Source organism: Branchiostoma belcheri, unplaced genomic scaffold (assembly GCF_001625305.1).
Source record: "Branchiostoma belcheri isolate BF01 breed outbred unplaced genomic scaffold, Haploidv18h27 scaffold38, whole genome shotgun sequence".
Lineage (NCBI taxonomy): Eukaryota > Metazoa > Chordata > Leptocardii > Amphioxiformes > Branchiostomatidae > Branchiostoma > Branchiostoma belcheri.
This window is the reverse complement of record NW_017803998.1, coordinates 2482983-2507144: the sequence shown is the minus strand read 5'-3', so window position 1 is coordinate 2507144 and position 24162 is coordinate 2482983. Positions and strand designations below refer to the sequence as shown.

At 40.1% G+C, this 24162-nt stretch overlaps 2 pseudogenes; both read left to right on the top strand.

Moving 5' to 3' along the window:
* Positions 1–55: 55 nt before the first annotated feature.
* LOC109476603 lies at positions 56–13672 on the top strand (annotated as a pseudogene).
* A 3189-nt stretch (positions 13673–16861) lies between these two features.
* LOC109476492 overlaps positions 16862–24162 on the top strand; it is an 11466-nt pseudogene continuing 4165 nt past the window's right edge.

Sequence of the window (24162 nt, the reverse complement as noted above, 5' to 3'; positions counted from 1 at the left end):
CTACACAGAGATGTTGGCACTAGCCGAGGGACGTTGGGGAGGAAGGAAGGGGAGAGTCTGGCTTACAACAGACTTGGAGCGGCCCATTATGACATGGGGGAGCATGAGGAAAGTCTGGAGTGGAGCAAGAAGGACCTGAAGATGAGCCAAGAAAGTGGAGACAAGACTGGACAGATAACAGCACATAGAAACATAGCTGATTCCTACAAGGCACTGGGTAAACTGGACCTGGCCAGATCTCACTATCAATCAGCAATGACCTTCGCCATGGAGGCAGGAAACAAGACTCAACAGATGTACATTTGCTGTGAGCTGGGTGATTTACACAGGGAACAGCTACATGAACCACAGGAATCACACAAGTACTACACAGAGATGTTGGCACTAGCCAGGGACTTGGGGAGGAAGGACAAGGAGAGTCAAGCTTACAACAGACTTGGATGGGCCCATTATGACATGGGGGAGTATGAGGAAAGTTTGGAGTGGAGCAAGAAGGACCTGAAGATGAGACAAGAGACTGGAGACAAGACTGGACAGATAACAGCACATAAAAACATAGCTGATTCCTACACGGCACTGGGTAAACTGGACCTGGCCAGATCTCACTATCAATCAGCAATGGCCATCGCCATGGAGACAGGAAACAAGACTCAACAAATGGTAATTTACTGTGAGCTGGGTGATTTACTCAGGGAACAGCTACATGAACCACAGGAATCACACAAGTACTACACAGAGATGCTGGCACTAGCCAGGGACTTGGGGAGGAAGGACAGGGAGGGGCTGGCTTACAACAGACTTGGACGGGCTTGTTACGACATGCAGGATTATGAGGCAGCTCTGAAGTGGCGTCAGAATTGCCTGAAAGTGAGCCAAGAAAGTGGAGACAACACTGAACTGATAACAGCAGCACATCAACGTGTAGCTGATTCCTACAAGGCACTGGGTAAACTGGACCTGGCCAGATCTCACTATCAATCAGCAATGACCATCGCCATAGAGACAGGAAACAAGACTGGACAGATGGACATTTACTGTAGGCTGGGTGATTTACACAGGAAACAGCTACATGAACCACAGGAATCACACAAGTACTACACAGAGATGTTGGCACTAGCCAGGGACTTGGGGTGGAAGGAAGAGGAGGGGCTGGCTTACAACAGACTTGGACACGCCCATTATGACATAGGGGAGCATGAGGAAAGTTTGGAGTGGTACAAGAAGGACCTGAAGATGAGACAAGAAAGTGGAGACAAGACTGGACAGATAACAGCACATCAAAACATGGCTGATTCCTACAAGGCACTGGGTAAACTGGACCTGGCCAGATCTCACTATCAATCAGCAATGACCATTGCCATGGAGACAGGAAACAAACAGCAACAGATGGACATTTACTGTGAGCTGGGTGATTTACACAGGGTACAGCTACATGAACCACAGGAATCACACAAGTACTACACAGAGATGTTGGCACTAGCCAGGGACTTGGGGAGGAAGGACAGGGAGAGTCAGGCTTACAACAGACTTGGACTGGCCCATTATGACATGGGGGAGTATGAGGAAAGTTTGGAGTGGAGCAAGAAGGACCTGAAGATGAGACAAGAGACTGGAGACAAGACTGGACAGATAACAGCACATAAAAACATAGCTGATTCCTACACGGCACTGGGTAAACTGGACCTGGCCAGATCTCACTATCAATCAGCAATGACCATCGCCATGGAGACAGGAAACAAAGAGGAACAGGAAGAGATTACCAAGGAGCTGGCTAATCTGTAACAAAGCAGGACTGATAACAACTTTACAGTACAAGACTGTATAAAACTGTATTAAGTAAAATGACTAAACTTATTTAATGACAATATACAGGACAAAACTCCTAAATCTACTAGTACTGTATTTCAAAAATGGCAGCTGCTTTAGTTTTGCAGTAAATTTACAGTACAAGTCACCAGAAACAGCATTTTACTTTTGTAAGTTACATCTGGATGCTAAATCTGTACCACTGTGGTATCTGGGACACAATATCATGTTGAACATATAACATTACTACCTCACCTTTGTTGTAAATAGCATATCAGGATAGACCTTAACAATACTGTTAAAGAGAAAAGGAATGTAAACAGTATTCTCAAGATTCAGACACTGTAAACAGTATTCTCAAGATTCAGACACTGTACTACATGCTTGTAGAATTGATTATAAAACAAAAGAAACTCAAGTCCACAAGTCAAATGATGACATATACATTTTTGTATTCATCACCAAAGTCGCGACGTCGACAAAAGAGGTTACGGTAAACAAAAACAGATGTAAAACAAAATTAATTGGATCCTGGCTGCTGACAATGTAGTGAGATATGACATGGCTTTAGAAAAGAGTGGAGCACACATGCTGTATTAAACAAGATCTGACATTTCTTTCTAGAATTCAATGAAATTTTCAATAATTTACACTCTAAGCTGCATCAGAGTATCCCATTGGTGTCTGTTTACCTTTCATTATAGAAATTCTTATTGACAAGTTGATCAATATGGTTAATAAATTGATCAATATGGTTGATCTTTCGTTCGATGGCATTTCAGCACTAAGGACAGGGTTGGGTACTCTAACAACTAGAAAAAAGTACCAAACAAAACAATGACATGGGCAGTACAAATCCAAGCCTAATGCAAACATTTTGGGACCTATTAAGTTAAGGTCTTTTTGTGGATTTTCACCCAGAGAATATCCCAAGATTTGTTGTCAATTCTGAGAACAGAGCTCCAGTGTTCTCTCCTAAAGATGGATAACTTTAACTACTGTTAAAGTAGCATATGTTTATATGACAAAATGATAAAATGACCAAAACTTCTTTTAAAAAATTGTGACCATTGTGGGCCAATGAATTACAAGAAAATGGCACACTAGATGTCTCTGTTTTACTGTCCATTATACTGATGACCATTCCTACTGTACTTTTCAGTATACATTAATGGTAAGAATGGAAGAAGTTTAATAATAATGGAGGACAGGTGTGAGCACAGATAACACAAACACACAGTCATGTGGTTACTCCTGACAGGTTACCTACTACCAGCTGACTAACAGCTGAAACTCAAGTCAGAAAAACCAGTAGAGGCATTATAAAATGTTTTTATGGCAACTACATTTATTACAGAAAAATCTCATATCATATAACTTATGGAATGGGAATAACTTGCCCCAGGCAATAAATACATGTATAAGCACACGCAGACACACACACACACACACACTCACAGTCACACATACACATACATGTATGCATGCATACATACATACATACACACACACGCATACAGTAACATGCAAACACATATTATATGCACGTGTGCATGCACACACACACACACACACACACACATATACACACGCACATGCATACACACACCACACACACAAACACCTTGAAAGAGACGTACTGTTCTAAAAAATGGGAAAAACAAACCTTTCACAAAGAAAATGATTTGGAAACTTCCACTGTTAAGAGGTTTCCAGGAGGAACAGGATTAATGAATCCATTTTTTTTGTTAAGAACAGCTAAATTCATAATATCAAGTACTGTCAAACTGCCTAGAACACTGTGTCTGTGTGTGTGTGTGTGGGGGGTATACACCAGTGTAGAAAATCCAAACATATAGTGAACAGTTTACGAGAATCATACAAACTGTTTACTATGTTTGGATTTTATTATGACCAAGAAAATCAAGTTTGTGCATGTATATACCACTGACAAAATCAGGCAGGAGGAACTGTTAAAATACAATTTGCTAATTTGCACACTGCACTGTTTGTTATTTATATAACATTAGTAACTTCGTAAAGATTTACTTGTTATATGTTCATATGTATAACAATAAGTGAAGAGAAATTCTCACTTAAGCCTGGACACTACTGAGTACACAGCCCTGGAGACCATAATATTGGCTAAGCAAACACACAGAGTGTAGCTATCTGGTTAGTAAACTTGTGATCACATGACTAGTAAATATTAACTTCCCTCAAGTAGCCAACCCTACCCAGCATTCCAATGCCACAGTACAGGCAAACATCTCAACGATGACAAAATGGCTGCTGCAAGAAGTTTGGACAATGTTAACTGTGACGAAGAAGGTTAGGAATTTTTTGTTTGCTTCTATTAACTAAAGCAAAAAGGCTGAAAACAGCTTAACAATGGTTCAATAGAGATGAATTTTCCACAACAGAAATTATAATGGCAACGGTAAGAAAAGAAAGAAATGTAGCATGGAGGTGAAAGTTCACTCAGTCTGGGAAAAGTTGGTGTTATCATTTTAAATTAGTAGTCTCAGACATTTTTATATAAAATACAGAAGTACATTGTAAAGTAACACCATGCCTTAACATGAACAGAAACAATGTCAGACCACAGCTACTTAGTGGTAAATATTTTATGATTTTATAGCAATAGAAAGTTAACACTGAAGGGTTTATTGTAACAGTATTTTTTGAGGTCAAAGTCCTATTTACACACATTTACTGTGGAGCCACCAGCTACAACATAATGTAAGGGATTCAGTGGGCCACAAATCTACACAAAACACAGTGTGCAAAGACTCCTTTTTTCTCTGAATATATTTCACAAAACCAAAAGAAAAGTTAAAATATTTTCCCTTCTGAAGAGGTTTTTAGACCAAGTCTTTCTTTCATGGTGGATCTATAATGAAACCCACTTCTATCACAGATCAGCCTGCTGTGTTGTTAGTCAATGATGAGTACAGTGCATCTAAATGTGAAACCTCCTCCCTCGACCAACAAGTGGCAAAAACACTCCAGGAACATGTACCAGACATACCTGTGTTCTCTATGGTTTTACAAGCAACTGAAGAGGACATACAGGATGCGCAACAGGATGGAGTGGGACTGTTACTTCCTAAACTTGACCCAGATGACCCAAGAACTGATCCAACACTAGACTGGCTGACATTTGACCACAACATCAAATACCCGCACCTTCCACAAAAGGTCATTAGTATTGTGGGTCATACTGATGTTACAAGCAGGGCATCAGTGAAGATTAAAAAAGAACGATACCCACATGCAAACGTCATACTCTTCACTGAGGATATACCAGAAGACACTGAGTACTACAAGGGGGAAGAGAAGGCAATGGGCATTGGGAAGAAGGAAGACTCCATCCTTGAAGATGCACAAGAGGCTGATGTGGTCTTTTCTCTTGGAAACAAGATATTTGATCACTTTGAGAACCAGTTCAGAGCTATACCTGCCAGCAAGAGGCCCCAGCATGTCAAGTTTGTTCCAAGACCTTCCAAGATCTTTGAAGATGCAGAGGTTGAATACAAGGACACAGAGACAATGGTGGTCCTGTCCATTGGGAGGGTGAAGGGTGTGGAGAAACTAAAGGGATATGACCTTGCTGCTGAAACCCTGAGCATTGTTGCAGAGAAGATCAAAATCAAGTGGCATGTCATAGGATTCAATAAAGATGACTTTGAAGCAACCAAGGCCATCCTAGAGCACTGTAAGTCAGCAAACTTACAGGTAACCTTCCTCCCCTATGGCACACAGAAGGACATCTGTAAAGAGATTATGAAGGCCCACCTGGTCCTGATGCCTTCTCGTGCTGAACCGTTCGGACTGGTCGGACTGGAGGCCATCGCAGCAGGCGTTCCTGTTCTTGTATCCAGCAAATCTGGACTAGCAGACTTCATCCATGAACATGTAGATGAACTGCATCATTCCATTGTTGACATGGATGGAAGTGATGAACGTGCCACTGTCAAACTCTTGGCTCAGAGCATTGAAAGAATGCTGAAACACAACAGAGCAGAGTTCAAAACAGCAGCAAGAGGCAAGCAGCAACTTCTGTCCACAAAGTACTGGGAAGAGTTCCATTTGCAGTTCATCAAAGCCTGTACAGACACAGGTAAATCGGTTATATTTGGCTATAGCAGCTGTTATTGACTGACAAATAGACTTCTCAAGGATTCCCACTAGGCCTTAGCTAACAAATTCATATAGCCTTATGCAGATTTTACTTTTATTTTATTTTAAATTAACATCATTATTATAACCCAATATCTATGCAGTCAGATGTTGGCTTATGTGCAAATCAATTATCCATGTATACTATATACAACTTCTTCTCTTTTGATCTTATATTTTATGAACTTGAACTGGGTCCAGGTAAAGCTGAAGAACAGCCTGCTCCAGTCCTGGACCAACGTGCTGTTCAAAGTCAGGAGACAGAGGAAGGTATGGTAAACCTTGAAAGTACATGTATGTAAGGTAAAAGGTAATTTTTGTCAACAAGTTCTTTTATCTTGAGTTCACAACTTATTGAATGAATATATACAGACCAAACGAACAAGGCAATTTTGCTAACCCCACTTATGCTTTCATAAGTTTTTCATTGATTAGAGAACTGCACTATACAACATGGTTCCAGTCCAACTGTAGGTTGGATGGCCAAAGGGAGATTCTGACCTGCAGGAAGGCTTTCATTGTAGGCCCAATTGCAAGGGTGATGGGCCTAAGCTTTCCTTTGAATACACCATGTTGTATTCTATTTATGTCATACCAAGGTTCAACAATTACAGCATGTTTTTGGGGTCCCCAAAACAGAAAAAAAAATCCAATTTCTCAATGTTAGGTAAAATATATCCATGCATCATTTTTCTATGACTGTTATGTTCTGGATCAGTAACTGTTAGTTATAATTTAAACTTTGTTCAGGTAATGAAACACCTGGTCTACATCCTGGTGCAGTCCAAAAGAGAAAGAGAGACACAGAACCTACTGGTGAGACAGAAAGCAGGAAAGCCAAAAAGAAAGGTAAGTTTTAGGCAAAACTTGTCAGTGAAAGAATGACAGGTGGTTAAGTTAACATTTCCTTTTCAAAAGTGCTTGTGGAATCAAGTTTATTTCTTGCCTTGCCTATACATGTAAGTCACTATGGCTTATGCTTTTGATCAAACAATTAAGTGTCAACCTTGAATGTGACATTTTTAACAATTGAATGCCAATGGATGATTAAACATACAGCTGATACAGTATACATTGTAATTATCAGAGCCTGTTTCAAAAGAGCATCAACTAGTATTGTTTTTTTGAAATGAAATGACAAAATGCAGTGAATCTTTTCCTACATACATGTAGTTAATATTGGTCATAATTCATCTCTTCTAGGGCAACCTCCTCCACTGCCTATTGTGGTAGAAATACTTGCACAGGTCATACCAAGTGTCAAGTCACCAAAGGAAATGAAAAGTTATGCCTCAGCAAGAAAGACTCTTGTCACTTTAGACCTCACCACAGTAACAGATGAAACTGTCTATCTTCTGGAAAAAATAAAACCTGAAATTAAAACCATGGAAGACTTGATTGACACTGCAGAAGCAATCAAGCAAATAGAGGAATTCAAAGGTATTAATGTCACTGGGGTAAAGATAGGCAGTCTGGTCTTCTATTTGCAATGTACAGACATGTCTGGGCTGGGCCATCTCTGGTTCATGTACAAATGTGGGAAACTGAATGATCTGATGCTCAGTAGTTTGATAAAGGAGGAAACCCTACAACAACTCTGTGCTGAGAGCATCTCTGTGAAGACAAACATCAACATTGAGGACTTCAGGAAGGCCCTGGTCTACCATCTCACCTTTCCTACTGAAAAAGGTACATACTTTGTAACAAACACTAAATTTTCTCACCTTCAACATCATATTGTCATTTATCTTATCAATTCACCTCACAGCCACAATATGCATCTTTTTGAGAAGTCCAATTGCATGCAGAATCTACTATGTGCAATCAATTTAGCATTATTAACGTTACCCCAGCAGCAGCATTATCAAAGACTCGGGATTCTACTGTACTATTATACTACTACTGCATATAACTTTTATGTAAAAGCAACTGAGTCTGTTTTGTACATGTAAATGTTTGTAACGTTATTTGTATATAATATATTGTTGTGTTTAACTTGTGTCATGCAATTTTTAATTTGTGTTCAGGGATACCTGAAAATCAGATCAACGGATCTGAGGTATTCCCTGGTAAAAGAAATAAACTCGAAACTTGGAAACTTGAAACCTAGCAGACTGAAGACAAACAAGAAGCCATAGGTGACAATCCTCCGTGAAGTTTTATATTTTGCAACAAAAATAATCCCAAGCGTTAACGCCAGACCTACTGTGCAGACAATAGGCAACGGTTAATACAATGAGGGCGCGTCACAACCATAAAACATAAAAAGACCTAAATCCATTACTGCTCCTAGGGTGTGTTAAGATACTGTGCTTCAAGTTCGAAGTTCATTTTAATTACACACACTGTCATTGCATTCACATAAAGATCGGCTATCATGGTCGTGTCACTAGTAACAAAGACAGCCCCACCGTCTTACCGTGCCTGTTACTTATTAAGCGCGACTGGCCATGCCGGGACTGTCTACAGGGAACACTCACATATTGCCCAACATTCGCGGGGGGACAGCGCGACTGGCCAAGCAACCAGTCGGCATTAGCACAGTCCCTGCAATTAATAACAGTTGCACATCAATCCGGCCGAAAGCATGATTGTGTAACACAGGCTACTTCTTCCTATACCGGCTCATACTACAAGACGCGTTTACAACTAACAAATCATCAATTATCCGATCTACTAGTATGTGCGGTTTACCAGCCCCAGACCACATCCGACCACGAGGCAGACACATTGATGGGTTGCTCAAAAATATTGTCCATGTTTACAAATAAAGAGCTGCTCCACTAACACTATGGAGCGGCCCAACCCAAAAATATTGGCCATGTGTACAGTGAAGCGGCCAGCATGCTCGTTGCTACGACGACCGGCCAGTTGCTACGTGACTAAATACACGCCGCCACTAGGTCACCACAGCCGACCAATTTGAAATCGATAGGATTACATTTCAGTCATCGGTATTTACATTTCGTAATGTTGACCTCTGACCACCCCACATTTCCGTCCCCATCAGCCTGACCGCGACTGTAAGTTACTACTGGTCACATAACCGGGCAACAACATTTCAACGACATGGGGATGTTTCAAAAATAAGCATTTACTCCAATATGAAAACAGCTACGGTAAAAATAAAAAGACATGCATCATCGCGGACATAATGCCACACCACATGCGAAATTACACAGAAATGCGACGGACAGAAGAATGCATTTTGGCTGCGAACATCTTCCAAAAAACTTGCCATCTCTTAAGCACAGGCAAAAACATCTGGAACCACTTATCGGAACCTCACTGTATCTGCATGAAGTTCCACCCCCCCACTGCTATTCCAAACAACGCGTTTTTCTGGACCATTCCAATTCGCCTCGTAATTGTAGGGGTGCATCTGCAATATTACATTGACCGCGAAAGCAGCAACGGCAAAAATACACATTCGTGCATCAACACGGGCATGCCCGCAGACGGCGTATAAAATTGCTTGCCGATTACACAAAGAGAACCCAGTGTTTTGACTGCGAACACGAAAAACCAGCCGTTCACAACACTCCGTCCGGAGGTCCTGACCTCCTTCACGTAACAATGTAATATTCTACATGTATATTAGTCTTGAGGCTTTTGTTTACTTATCATCATGCAATTAGAAGTGTACAATTCCAACCATCCTCTGTACTTGATGTTTTAAGGCCAATGCATACCCAGACTACCCCAGGAGTACCCCCTCTACCAGCCACACACCCACACCACTACCAGTGTGCTGGATGTACTTCATCTGGATGGTACACACCTGACAAGGTCTTCTGGGAAACAACAGGAGCTGCACATCCCTCCAGCTACACAGACTGATGAGGACAGCCAGGATCATCTTGGGACCGAACTTGGCAAACTGAAAATAACAGGTAAACAAGAGTTCCACGACCTCATACCTTTGCCAAATGATGTTAACCCAATTTGTCAATTTTAATCAATGATTTCGCAAATAAGAGCCTCATTTGCATGATTACATCAGTTGATCATATTCTCCACGCCTTATCTTAACAAAAAAGGCTATTCCAGCACTTCACTCACTCACTCACTGTCCGGTTTCCTCATGAATTATGCAAATGAGGTCATAATTTGAATAAATTATCTTTATTGATGTTCACCTTCACTTAACTTCCAAATGCAGCAAATATGAAATTCCCAGCAAGTACAAATATTAGATTATAGCAATTTCCAATTAATTATGCAAATTAGGTCTTCATTTACATAATCTATATCCTCAGATGTTTTTCTTGATCTCAATTACATGTCAAAAGTGTTTCATAGTCCTATTATTGAACGAAGCAGATTTATAATTTCCTCATTAATTATGCAAATTAGCTCCTGATTTGCATAATTGTCAGATGATTATGTCAAGCATCACTTTAGCTACCCACATACCAAAAAACACAATCCATCAACCAGTTCTTGAGTTATCCTTCTTTTATGATTTTTCAACAAATGCTCCTGCAGTTCCAGAACAAACTGCTAGGGGGCCCAAACTCATGTCACTTCTTCCCTACCTCAAGAGCTATCTACCAACCAAAATTCGTGACCCTAGCATGTCCAGATAGGGAGATATCAAAACCGGAAGTTCTGCTGCAGTACCACCAAAAGCCTCCAGGGGGCCCAAAATCTAATCATTTTTAGGTCTCAAGACCTACCTACATACCAAGTTCCATGACAATGCATATAATAAAGCTTCTTGAGTTATGCTGTTCACAGACAGACAAACGGACAGACGCTACTGAAAACATAACCTTCTTGGCGAGGTAAAAAGAAACAATAGCATACTTCATATTAGTGATTGAACTACTTACATCAAACTATACATAAGTCATGTGAAGATCAGATCAGATCATCAGGGCTCAAAATCCTACAAACACATTGAATGTGCCATGCTACACTTCAACTGGAAAGAAACTTTTAGTAGTATACGTACATTAGTTTACAATAAGTTGTGTCTTGAACCTCCATGATTATGCTTCAGTAAATGTATTTTTTTGCCTGCTCATGTTAATGAATTCACAGATGATCAACAGACAACAAAAGCACATGATGACATCACAGATGTGCCTGAGGAGATCTCAGAACTGGTCTCACTGGACATCAGGGAACTGGAACAACTGATGGGAAAACCCAGGCAGAGAACTTTCTCCATGAGTTCTCAGACATCTGGGTATCAAACAGGCACTCCAGGATCAGGACCCAGCAGACCATACTCACCTACAGGTATGGTACATTGACAGTCACTGCACGGCTCAAAATACCACCTGCAAATGCAGGCTCCTGCAGGTAAAACTGGGGCTCTGTTCAGTGCACTGTGTTCTAATTCCAAAATCTAGAGGAAAGGGGCAGTAAACACCAAACATCACTATCTAGTTTGAAGAGAAGTATTTACTTTTGATGGAAACATACATGATCCTTTGGGTACCTTTTACCACAAAGACCCTTTCCTTGTGAAATTATAATCTTATGTTTTGTGCAAAGGGGATCAGGATAAAGGGACAAGGCAGTGTACATTGTACAATATGTACTCACAATGATCATAAACAGCTTTCAAAATGTATTCATAAACAGCTTGCATGTAGCATTATTTTTCAACAGCTATGTCAACTATTGTACTCTTACTTGTATTGAACAACCAAATTAAATCAGGTTAAAATAGAACTGTAATCTTTTGGACTTGCCTTCAAATTTCTCATCTAGGTGAGGTTGAAACACAGACCATTTTGGGTACTCTCCTTGCTGAACTAAACACACCAGGTCCTGCAGTGATGGAAGACAAGGCACAACAGTTTGACCTGTACTGTCAACTAGGAGATCTCTACAGGACAAAACTACACAACTTACAGTCAGCTCTGCTGTATTACCAGAACATGTTAGAGTGTTCTCAGGAACTGTCAGAAGACACAAAACAAGCCAAGGCCTACAACAGACTAGGTTTAACATGTGATATCCTAGGTTTGCAACAAGAAGCCTTTAGAAATCATGAGAAAGCTCTGGCTATCTATAGAGTAGAAACCAGAAATGAAACTGACATTTGTGTAGCGTACAAAAACCTGGCCTCATCATTAGCACTGTCAGGTCAAGTGTCAGATGCAAAAACTAACTATGAATCAGCCTTGGCTGTTGCCATGGAGACAGGAAATAAGACTGAACAGATGGACATTTACTGTAAGCTGGGTGATTTACACAGGAAACAGCTACAGGAACCACAGGAATCACACAAGTACTACACAGAGATGTTGGCACTAGCCAGGGACTTGGGGAGGAAGGACAAGGAGAGGCAGGCTTACAACAGACTTGGAGTGGCCCATTATGACATGAGGGAGCATGAGGAAAGTTTGGAGTGGTACAAGAAGCTCCTGGAGATGAGCCAAGAAAGTGAAGACAAGACTGGACAGACAGCAGCACAGAGATGTCTAGCTGCTTCCTACAAGGCACTGGGTAAACTGAACCTGGCCAGATCTCACTATCAATCAGCAATGGCCATCGCCATGGAGACAGGAAACAAGACTGAACAGATGGACATTTACTGTGACCTGGGTGATTTACACAGGAAACAGCTACATGAACCACAGGAATCACACAAGTACTACACAGAGATGTTGGCACTAGCCAGGGACTTGGGGAGGAAGGAAGAGGAGAGGCTGGCTTACAACAGACTTAGACAGGCCCATTATGACATGGGGGAGCATGAGGAAAGTTTGGAGTGGGACAAGAAGCACCTGAAGATGAGGCAAGAAAGTGGAGACAAGACTGAACAGATAACAGCACATCAAAACATAGCTGATTCCTACAAGGCACTGGGTAAACTGGACCTGGCCAGATCTCACTATCAATCAGCAATGACCATCGCCATGGAGACAGGAAACAAGACTGAACAGATGGACATTTACTGTGGCTGGGTGATTTACACAGGAAACAGCTACATGAACCACAGGAATCACACAAGTACTACACAGAGATGTTGGCACTAGCCAGGGACTTGGGGAGGAAGGACAGGAGGGCAGGCTTACAACAGACTTGGCCATTATGACATGGGGGAGCATGAGGAAAGTTTGGAGTGGACAAGAAGGACCTGAAGATGAGCAAGAAAGTGGAGACAAGACTGGACAGATAACAGCACATCAAAACATAGCTGTTCCTACGAGGCACTGGGTAAACTGGACCTGGCCAGATCTCACTATCAGTCAGCAATGACCATCGCCATGGAGACAGGAAACAAGACTGAACAGATGGACATTTACTGTAAGCTGGGTGATTTACACAGGGAACAGCTACATGAACCACAGGAATCACACAAGTACTACACAGAGATGTTGGCACTAGCCAGGGACTTGGGGAGGAAGGATTGGGAGAGTCTGGCTTACAACAGACTTGGACTGGTCCATTATGACATGGGGGAGTATGAGGAAAGTATGGAGTGGTACAAGAAGGACCTGAAGATGAGGCAAGAAAGTGAAGACAAGACTGGACAGATAACAGCACATAAAAACATAGCTGATTCCTACAAGGCACTGGGTAAACTGGACCTGGCCAGATCTCACTATCAATCAGCAATGACCATCGCCATGGAGACAGGAAACAAACAGGAACAGGAGGTCATTGCCAAGAAACTGGCTAATCTGTAACAAAGCAGGACTGATAACATCTTTACAGTACAAGACTGTATAAGACTGTATAAAGTAAAATGACTTAACTTATTTGATGACAATATACAGGACAAAACTTCTATTAACTCAATAATGAAAGCTGCTTTGGTTTTGCAGTAAATTTACAGTACAAGTCACCAGAAATAGCATTTTACTTTTGTAAGTTACATCTATAGATGCTAAATCTGTACCACTGTGGTATCTGGTACACAATATCATGTTGAACATATAACATTACTACCTCACCTTTGTTGTAAATAGCATATCAGGATAGACCTTAACAATACTGTTAAAGAGAAAAGGAATGTAAACAGTATGCTCAAGATTCAGACACTGTAAACAGTATTGTCAAGATTCAGACACTGTACTACATGCTTGTAGAATTGATTATAAAACAAAAGAAACTCAAGTCCACAAGTCAAATGATGACATATACATTTTTGTATTCATCACCAAGGTCGCGACGTCGACAAAAGAGGTTACGGTAAACAAAAACAGATGTAAAACAAAATTAATTGGATTCTGGCTGCTGACAATGTAGTGAGAAATGACATAGCTTTAGAAAAGAGTAGAGTACACATGCTGTATTAAACAAGATCTGACATTTCTTTGTAGAATTTAATGAAATTTTCAAAAATTTACACTCTAAACTGCATCAGAGTATCCCATTGGTGTCTGTTTACCTTTATTATAGAAATTCTTATTGACAAGTTGATCAATATGGTTAATAAATTGATCAATATGGTTGATCTTACATTCAACGGCATTTCAGCACTAAGGACAGGGTTGGGTATTCTAACAACTAGAAAAAAGTACCAAACAAAACTATGACATGGGCAGTACAAATCTAAGCCTAATGCAAACATTTTGGGAACTTATAAGTAAAGGTCCTTTTGTTGATTTTCACCCAGAGAATATCCCCCGGTTTGTTCTTAATTCTGAGAACAGAGCTCCTATGTTCTCTCCTAAACATGGATAACTTAAACTACTGTTAAAGTAGCATATATTTTATATCATCTAAATGATAAAATGGCCATTACTTTGTGTCTTTTAAAAAGTTGTGACCATTGAGGACCAAAGAATTATGAGGAAATGGCACACTAGATGTCTCCATTGTACTGTCCATTATACTGATGACTATTCCTATTGTACTTTCCAGTATACAATTAACGGTAAGAATGGAAGACGTTAAATAATAATGGAGGACAGGTGTGAGCACAGATAACACAAACACACAGTCATGTGGTAACTCCAGACAGGTTACTTAGTACCAGCTGACTAACAGCTGAAACTCAAGTCAGAAAAACCAGTAGAGGCATTTTAAAAATGTTTTCATGGCAACTACATTTATTACAGAAAAATCTCATATCATATAACTTAAGGAATGGGAATAACTTGCCCCAGGCAATAAATAACATGTATAAGCACACACAGACACACACACACTCACAGTCACACATGTACATACACATACATGTATGCATGCATACATACACACACACACACATACAGTAACATGCAGACACATATTATATGCACGTGTGCATGCACACACACACACACATATACACACACACATGCATACACACACCACACACACATCTTGAAAGTGTCAACATACTTTTCAAATGTGAAAACCATTCCATGAGTCTTCATAGGTACATTATGTAACATTACATCTTTATGTAAGCAATACATCAATGGTGACGTGATGGCATTTCAGCACTAAGGAGAGAGACGTACTGTTCTGAAAAATGGGAAAAACAAACCTTTCACAGGCTTCATGAATCCCTTTTTTTGTTAAGATTAGCTAAATTCATACTATCAAGTACTGTCAAACTGCCTAGAACACTGTATCTGTGTGTTTGTGGGGGGGATATCGCCAGTGTAGAAAATCCAAACATATAATAGAGAACAGTTTACGATCGGCTGCCCAGGTATTTACTGGATTGGAAACAGAATTATGGGCGACGCTCTAGGGGAAGGCCTAGGAAATCATGGAATAACTGTGTCCTGGAAGATGCTGTGCTGATCATAGGGAGGCCTAGCATCAGTCTGGAAGAGCTAAAGGAACTAGCAAGAGATAGGAAGAAGTGGAGGGGACTGTTGAGGAAGAGACGAGTTCTGTGCACAGGCCACTTGAACGACTGACTCGAGGAGACCTCAACAAGTACAAGTAAGTTACGAGATTCATACAAACTGTTTACTATGTTTGGATTTTTTTATGACCAAGAAAATCAAGTTGAACATGTTTTGCAAAAAACTATGTACCACTGACAAAATCAGGTAGGAGGCACAGTTAAAATACAATTTGCTAATTTTGAGCACACTATAGCTAGAATGTTTGTTTTTTTATAACATTATTAACATTGTAAAGATTTACTTGTATAGCAATCACTGAAGAGAAATTCTCACTTAAGCCTGGACACTACTGAGTACACAGCCCTGCCTAGAGACCATAATATTGGCTAAGCAAACACACACAGTGTAGCTATCTGGTTAGTAAACTAATGTGATCACATGACTAGTAAATATTAACTTCACTCCAGTAGCCAACCCTACCCAGCATTCCAATGCCACAGCACAGGCAAACAGCACAACGATGACAAAATGGCTGCCGCAAGAAGTTTGGACAATGTTAACTCTAACAAAGAAGGTAAGGAATTCTTTGTTTACTTCCATTAAGCAAAAAGCCTGAATACATCTTTATGATGGTTCAATAGAGATGAATTTTCCACAACAGAAATTATAATGGCAACAATAAGAAAAGAAAGAAATGTAGCATGGAGGTGAAAGTTCACTCAGTCTGGGAAAAGTTGGTGTTATCATTTTAGTAGTCTCAGACATGTTTATCCAAAATACAAATTGAAATGAGGTAACACCATGCTTTATTATGGACAGAAACAATGTCACTCACAGCAGCTTAGCAGTAAATATCATTTTATTGATTTCATAGCAATAGAAAGGTAAAACTGAAGTGTTTATTGTAACAGTAGTTTTTGAGGTCAAAGTCCTATTTACACACATTTACTGGAGCCACCAGCTACAACATAATGTAAGGGATTCAGTGGGCCACAAAACACAGTATATAAATCTACACAAAACAGTGTGCAAAGACTCCTTTTTTCTCTGAATATATTTGACAAAACCAAAAGAAAAGTTTAAATATTTTCCCTTCTGAAGAGGTTTTTAGACCAAGTCTTTCTTTCATGGTGGATCTATAATGAAACCCACTTCTATCACAGATCAGCCTGCTGTGTTGTTAGTCAATGATGAGTACAGTGCATCTAAATGTGAAACCTCCTCCCTCGACCAACAAGTGGGAAAAACACTCAAGGAACATGTACCAGACATACCTGTGTTCTCTATGGTTTTACAAGCAACAGGAGAGGACAAACTCAATGCACAACAAGATGGAGTGGAACTGTTACTTCCTAAACTTGACCCAGATGACCCAAGAACCGATCCAACACTAGACTGGCTGACCTTTGACCACAACCTCAAATACCCACATCTTCCCCAAAAGGTCAGGAGTATTGTGGGTCATACTGATGTTACAAGTAGGGCATCAGTGAAGATTAAAAAAGAACGATACCCACATGCAAACGTCATCCTCTTCACTGAGGATATACCAGAAGACACAGAGTACTACAAGGGAGATGAGAAGGCCATGGGCATCGGGAAGAAGGAAGACTCCATCCTTGAAGATGCACAAGAGGCTGATGTGGTCTTCTCTCTTGGAAACAAGATATTTGATCACTTTGAGAACCAGTTCAGAGCTATACCTGCCCCCAAGAGGCCTTGGCATGTCAAGTTTGTTCCAAAACCTTCCAAGATCTTTGAAGATGCAAAGGTTGAATACAAGGACACAGAGACAATGGTGGTCCTGTCCATTGGAAGGGTGAAGGGTGTGGAGAAGCTGAAGGGATATGACCTTGCTGCTGAAACCCTGAGCACTGTTGCAGAGAAGATCAAAATCAAGTGGCATATCATAGGATTCAATAAAGATGACTTTGAAGCCACCAAGGCAATCCTGGAGCACTGTAAGTCAGCAAACTTACAGGTAACCTTCCTCCCCTATGGCACACAGAAGGACATCTGTAAAGAGATGATGAAGGCCCACCTGGTCCTGATGCCTTCTCGTGCTGAACCATTCGGACTGGTTGGCCTGGAGGCCATCGCAGCAGGCGTTCCTGTTCTTGTATCCAGCAACTCTGGACTAGCAGACTTCATCCATGAACATGTAGATGAACTGCATTATTCCATTGTTGACATGGATGGAAGCGATGAAGGTGTCACTGTTAGACGTTGGGCTGATGCCATAGAGAGGGTGCTGAAACACAACAGAGCAGAGTTCAAAACAGCAGCAAGGGGCAAGCAGCAACTTCTGTCCACAAAGTACTGGGAAGAGTTTCATCTGCAGTTCATCAAAGCCTGTACAGATACAGGTAAATCAGTTTGTATTTTTGACTGTAGCAGTTATTTTGAAAGAATGTATGAAGTTTTACCTTTATTCTTAGGCAAAGAGAAAGATGACTCAAACAAGCTGTGATTGTGGAATAAAAGTTATGATTATTTCATCCTACCCATGAACCCCTAACACTGAGACCAACTTCCTTTATACATTTTGTACTTCTTATGGTAACATGACAGATGGCAATACATATAAACAAAGTGTAGATGAGTCTCTTGGGAATAGTCTAATTATACATAATTATACATACTTGTTTTCAAATTATACATAATTATACATAAACTTTTTCACCATTATACATAAGTATACAGTCATAATGATCTTGGCAGTATGGTCCAAAGGGTTATGTATAATCATGCATAATGCCAAAATTGTTATGTATAATTCTACATAATTGGAATATTACTATCTGATATGTTACCATAAAAAGTATAAAGTGGGTAATCAATCTCTTCTAGGGGTATCTCCTCCACTACCCATTGTTGATATACTTGCACAGGTCTTTTTTACTCTCTAAGTATGAAATCCCTGAAGCAAACGAAAAAGCTATGCTTCAGCAAGAGACACACCGTGTTAAATCTCCAAAGGAAATAAAGCTACGCTATGGTAAGAAAGACTAGTAGTACTCTTGTCACGTTAGACCTCACCACTACGTACTGTGACAAGTGAAACTAGAGTTCCACGATCTCATACCTTCGCCAAATGATGTTACTCTTTATGACTGACAAATTATAGATTATTCCCCCTGATTACGCAAATATGAAGGGTGTGGAGAAGCTGAAGGGATATGACCTCATTTCCATGAATTATATCAGTTGATTATATTCTTCACAAATAGACAGTCTTATCTTAACAAAGAATGCCATTCTAGCATTACCTCATAAATTATGCAAATTACTTCTATTACTACTATTCTTTGAATAAGTTATGTTTAATGATGTTCACCTTCACTTAACTTTCAAATACCCTAAATATGAAATTCCAGGCAGTTACAAAAAATTGCTGAATTACAACATTTTATCATTAATTATGCAAATTAAGTATCAATTTACATAATAAATATCTGCCTGTGTTTTTCCTGTTCTCGTCACATATACCACAAGCTTAAATAGTCCTATCATGTGATGCAACTGATTTATAGAATATCCTCATTAATTTTGCAAATTACATCCACATTTGCATAATTATGTCAAGCATCACTTAAGCTACCTACACACCAAAAATCATGACGATCTGTCAACCGGTTCTTGAGTTATCCTCGTTTGAATATTATCAAAACAAATGCACCTGCAGTTCCAGAGCAAGCCGGTAGGGAGCTCAAACTCACGTCACTTCTTCCGCAGCACAAGAGCTACCTACTATTCAAATTTCGTGACCCTAGCAAGTCTAGGTCATGAGATATCAAAACCGGAAGTTGCTCTGCAGTACCATAAGAAGCCGCTAGCTGCCCAAAATCTAATCATTTCCAGGTCTCACCAAGTCCTACCCACCTACCAAGTATCAAGTCAATCCATTAAAGCCTTCTTACACTACCGCCTCTGAAAAAATAACCTTCTTGGCAAAGGTAACTATCTTCTGGAACAGATAAAGCCTGACTGTATGAAATTAAGACCATGGAAGACTTGGTGCGTTTTTCTTTGATTTCATGTGTCATTTATTTCATTTCTTTACACGTACAGAGTTTGGCAAATAATACTTGACTAGTCGATTTTTAGTAATATTTAATACTCAAAGTTGAAAGGACTGATTATTGTCACAGATGAGGATTCCATCACAAATTCATGCTCAGTCATATTTGATTTCCATGCAATGAGATCTACTGTATGTCATGTATATGTTAGATGTTAACTTTTTGTTATTGTCATCCAGGTGCACAACACCCTTCTCAAGTCCAGAGAGAAAGTGCTGCTGCAGCTCCTGTACAGGAAGCCAATAGAATCAGGGAACCGTTGGTACCAGGTATGATTAATTGTAGGGAATACCACAACACAATAAATAATTTTATATCACAAGCAATATGTTGAAGAATAAATACATTTTTAAAGGTTCTGTATCTTTGAGTAAAGAATGATTTGTGCAAAACTTGTAACTACAAATGTATCATCGTAATATAGCTTTTAAATTGTAGTTAATGAGACAATTGCTCCTGAATATGGGAATTTGTAACTGCAGCTGTTTCACAATTAACGACTTGAGGACACAATAGATTATTGCTTCAAAACTCCTCAGTCTACATCAGGATCTGCACCAAATCTTTCAATGAAATGTGAAAATGATATTTAATGTCTTCCAGGTAAAACTTCCAATCATAAACCACTCAAATTCAATTCTAAGTTTCAAATTCTACTAGGCAATGGAACACAACAGACTGGTCAGATGCAGAACAAGAAAAGAGGTGCAGGAGCAGTTGAGGTGGCTCTTGAAAGTAGGAAAGATGTTAAAAAAGGTAACTTACATTACATACAACTGTAGTTGCCAGTAAAAAAAATTTTAAGGGTTGTTTTTTTACTGAATTTCTTAAAAAGTGCTTGAATTTGCTGCCTTAATCTATATGAATGAATGAATGAATGAATGAATGAATGAATGAATGAATGAATGAATGAATGAATGAATGAATAAATGAATGAGACTTTATTTGTTACATATGGCTTATGGGCCTACATGGCTTGTTAAATCCTGAGAGGGCTCTTTGAACAACATGAGATTCTGCTCTTGAACTGAACATGGCAAAGGATATGAAAAACACATCAAAGTTGTGTTTTACCGGTACCTTCCTCTTTCCTTCATTCTAGAAGTTGGTCTACTGATAGTATTAAAGAATATATTATATATTAGAAACAAATATTTGTACAATATCAACAGCACATTACTTTATAAATGAAAAAAATCTCTCAAATCAATGATAATTCATAGTCATGTACACTGTCTCTCTTTCAGAAGAACCAGGTCCCCCTGGACTGCCCATTGTAGTAGAGATACTTGCACAGGTGATACCCAGTGTTAAAACCCCAGAGCAGCTTCTAAGCTACGCTTCAGCAAAAGCAGCACTTGTCACCATTGACATCACTAAGGATGAAACTCTGCTTCTGCTGAAGCAGATAATGCCAGAAATAAAAACTGTTGAAGACCTAGTAAATACCACAGAGGCAGTCAGGCAACTGAGCAATATAAAAGGTATCAGTGTCACAGGTATAAAGACACACAGCCTAGTCTTCTATCTGCAATGTACAGACTTGTCTGGGCTGGGCCAACTCTGGTTCATGTACAAAAGTAGAAAACTGAATGACATGCTGGTTGGTAGCTTAATAAGGCAGGAAACCTTACAGCAACTCTGTACTGAGAGCATCTCTGTGAAGTCAACCATCAACACTGAGGACTTCAGGAAGGCCCTGGTCTACATACTCACCACATCCTCTGCAGAAGGTAACTTCATAACAAACACTTAAGTTTTCTAAGCTCCTTTTTAGTCCAAATTGTTATTTATCCCTTTTCATTTCACCTGTAACAGCCATGATAATATCATTTGAGAAGTTAGGTCTACTACGTATCTGCAATCATTACACCACGACACATGAATGTAAAGCAACCAAGCAGATTTAGAATAAACAATGTAATATTCTAAACTAGTCTTCATGATTTTGTTCACTTAGCAATCAATAGAATGTGTAAAATAATAATAATTTTTTGTACTTTTTTATGTTTAAGGCCAGCCCATCCCAAAACAACCCCAGGAGTACCCCCTGTATCAGCCACACACCCACACCACTACCAGTGTGCTGGATGTACTTCATCTGGATGGTACAAACCTGACAAGGTCTTCTGGGAAACAACAGGAGCTGCACATCCCTCCTGCTACACAGACAGAGGACAGCCAGGATCATCTTGGGAACAAACTTGCCAAACTGAAAATAACAGGTACAACATAAGTGTAATAACAGCATATCTTATATTGGTGATTGCACTACTTGCACCAAACTATGACCTGAGGGCACAAAATACATCCTACAAACACACTGCTGAATGTGACATGCTACATTTCAACTGGAAAGGAACTTTCTGTTAGTATACATTAGTTAACATAAGTCACAGATGTGCCTGAAGTGATCTCAGAACTGGTCTCACTGGACATCAGGGAACTGGAACAACTGATGGGAAAACCCAGGAAGAGAACTTCCTCCATGGGTTCTCAGACATCTGGGTACCAAACAGGCACTCCAGGATCAGGACCCAGCAGACCATACTCACCTACAGGTATGGTACATTGCACAGCTCAAAATACCACCTGAAAATGCAGGCTCCTGCAGGTAAAATTGGGGCTCTGTTTTGTGCACTGTGTTCTAATTTCAAAATCTAGATGAAAGGGTGGCACTAAACAGCAAACATCATCACCATCTATACTAAGCTTGAAAACTACCTGATGTACATGTCATTGATCCTTTGGGTACATATTCCCAACACCCTTTCCTTGCAAAAATCTTATGTTTTGTGCAACTGGGATGAGGAAAAAGGGACAAAGCAGTGTAAATTGTAGATGTAATCATTAACAGGTTGCAAAATGTATTATTTCATAAACAGCTTGCAATTGCATGTACATGTAGCATTCTTCTTCAACTGTCAACTATTGCAGTCTTAAAGAATTATATAAACAACCAAATAAATCAGGTTAAAACAAAACTGTAATCTCTAGGACTTGCCTTCCAAATTTCTCTTCTAGGTGAGGTTGAAACACAGACCATACTGGGGACTCTCCTTGCTGAACTGAACACACCTGCAGTGATGGAAGACAAGGCACGACAGTTTGACCTGTACTGTCAGATAGGAGATCTCTACAGGACAAAACTACATGACTTACAGTCAGGTTTGCAGTATTACCAGAACATGTTACAGTGTTCTCAGGAACTGTCAGAAGACACAAAACAAGCCAAGGCCTACAACAGACTAGGTTTAACATATGATATCCTAGGTTTGCAACAGGAAGCCTTTAGAAACCATGAGAAAGCTTTGGCTATCTATAGAGTAGAAACCAAAAATGAAACTGACATTTGTGTAGCTTACAAAAACCTGGCCTCATCATTAGCACTGTCAGGTCAAGTGTCAGATGCAAAAATTAACTACGAATCAGCCTTGGCTGTTGCCATGGAGACAGGAAACAAGACCGAACAGATGGACATTTACTTGCAGCTGGGTGATTTACACAGGAAACAGCTACATGAACCACAGGAATCACACAAGTACTACAAAGAGATGTTGGCACTAGCCAGGGACTTGGGGAGGAAGGACAAGGAGAGTCTGGCTTACAACAGACTTGGACTGGCCCATTATGACATGGGGGAGTATGAGGAAAGTTTGGAGTGGTACAAGAAGGACATGAAGATGAGACAAGAAAGTGGAGACAAGACTGAACAGATAACAGCACATCAATGTCTAGCTGCTTCCTACAAGGCACTGGGTAAACTGGACCTGGCCAGATCTCACTATCAATCAGCAATGACCATTGCCATGGAGACAGGAAACAAGACCGAACAGATAGGCATTTACTGTAGGCTGGGTGATTTACACAGGGAACAGCTACATGAACCACAGGAATCACACAAGTACTACAAAGAGATGTTGGCACTAGCCAGGGACTTGGGGAGGAAGGACAAGGAGAGTCTGGCTTACAACAGACTTGGACTGGCCCATTATGACATGGGGGAGTATGAGGAAAGTTTGGAGTGGTACAAGAAGGACATGAAGATGAGACAAGAAAGTGGAGACAAGACTGAACAGATAACAGCACATCAATGTCTAGCTGCTTCCTACAAGGCACTGGGTAAACTGGACCTGGCCAGATCTCACTATCAATCAGCAATGACCATTGCCATGGAGACAGGAAACAAGACCGAACAGATAGGCATTTACTGTAAGCTGGGTGATTTACACAGGGAGCAGCTACATGAACCACAGGAATCACACAAGTACTACACAGAGATGTTGGCACTAGCCAGGGACTTGGGGAGGAAGAAAGACGAAGGGAATGCTTACAAC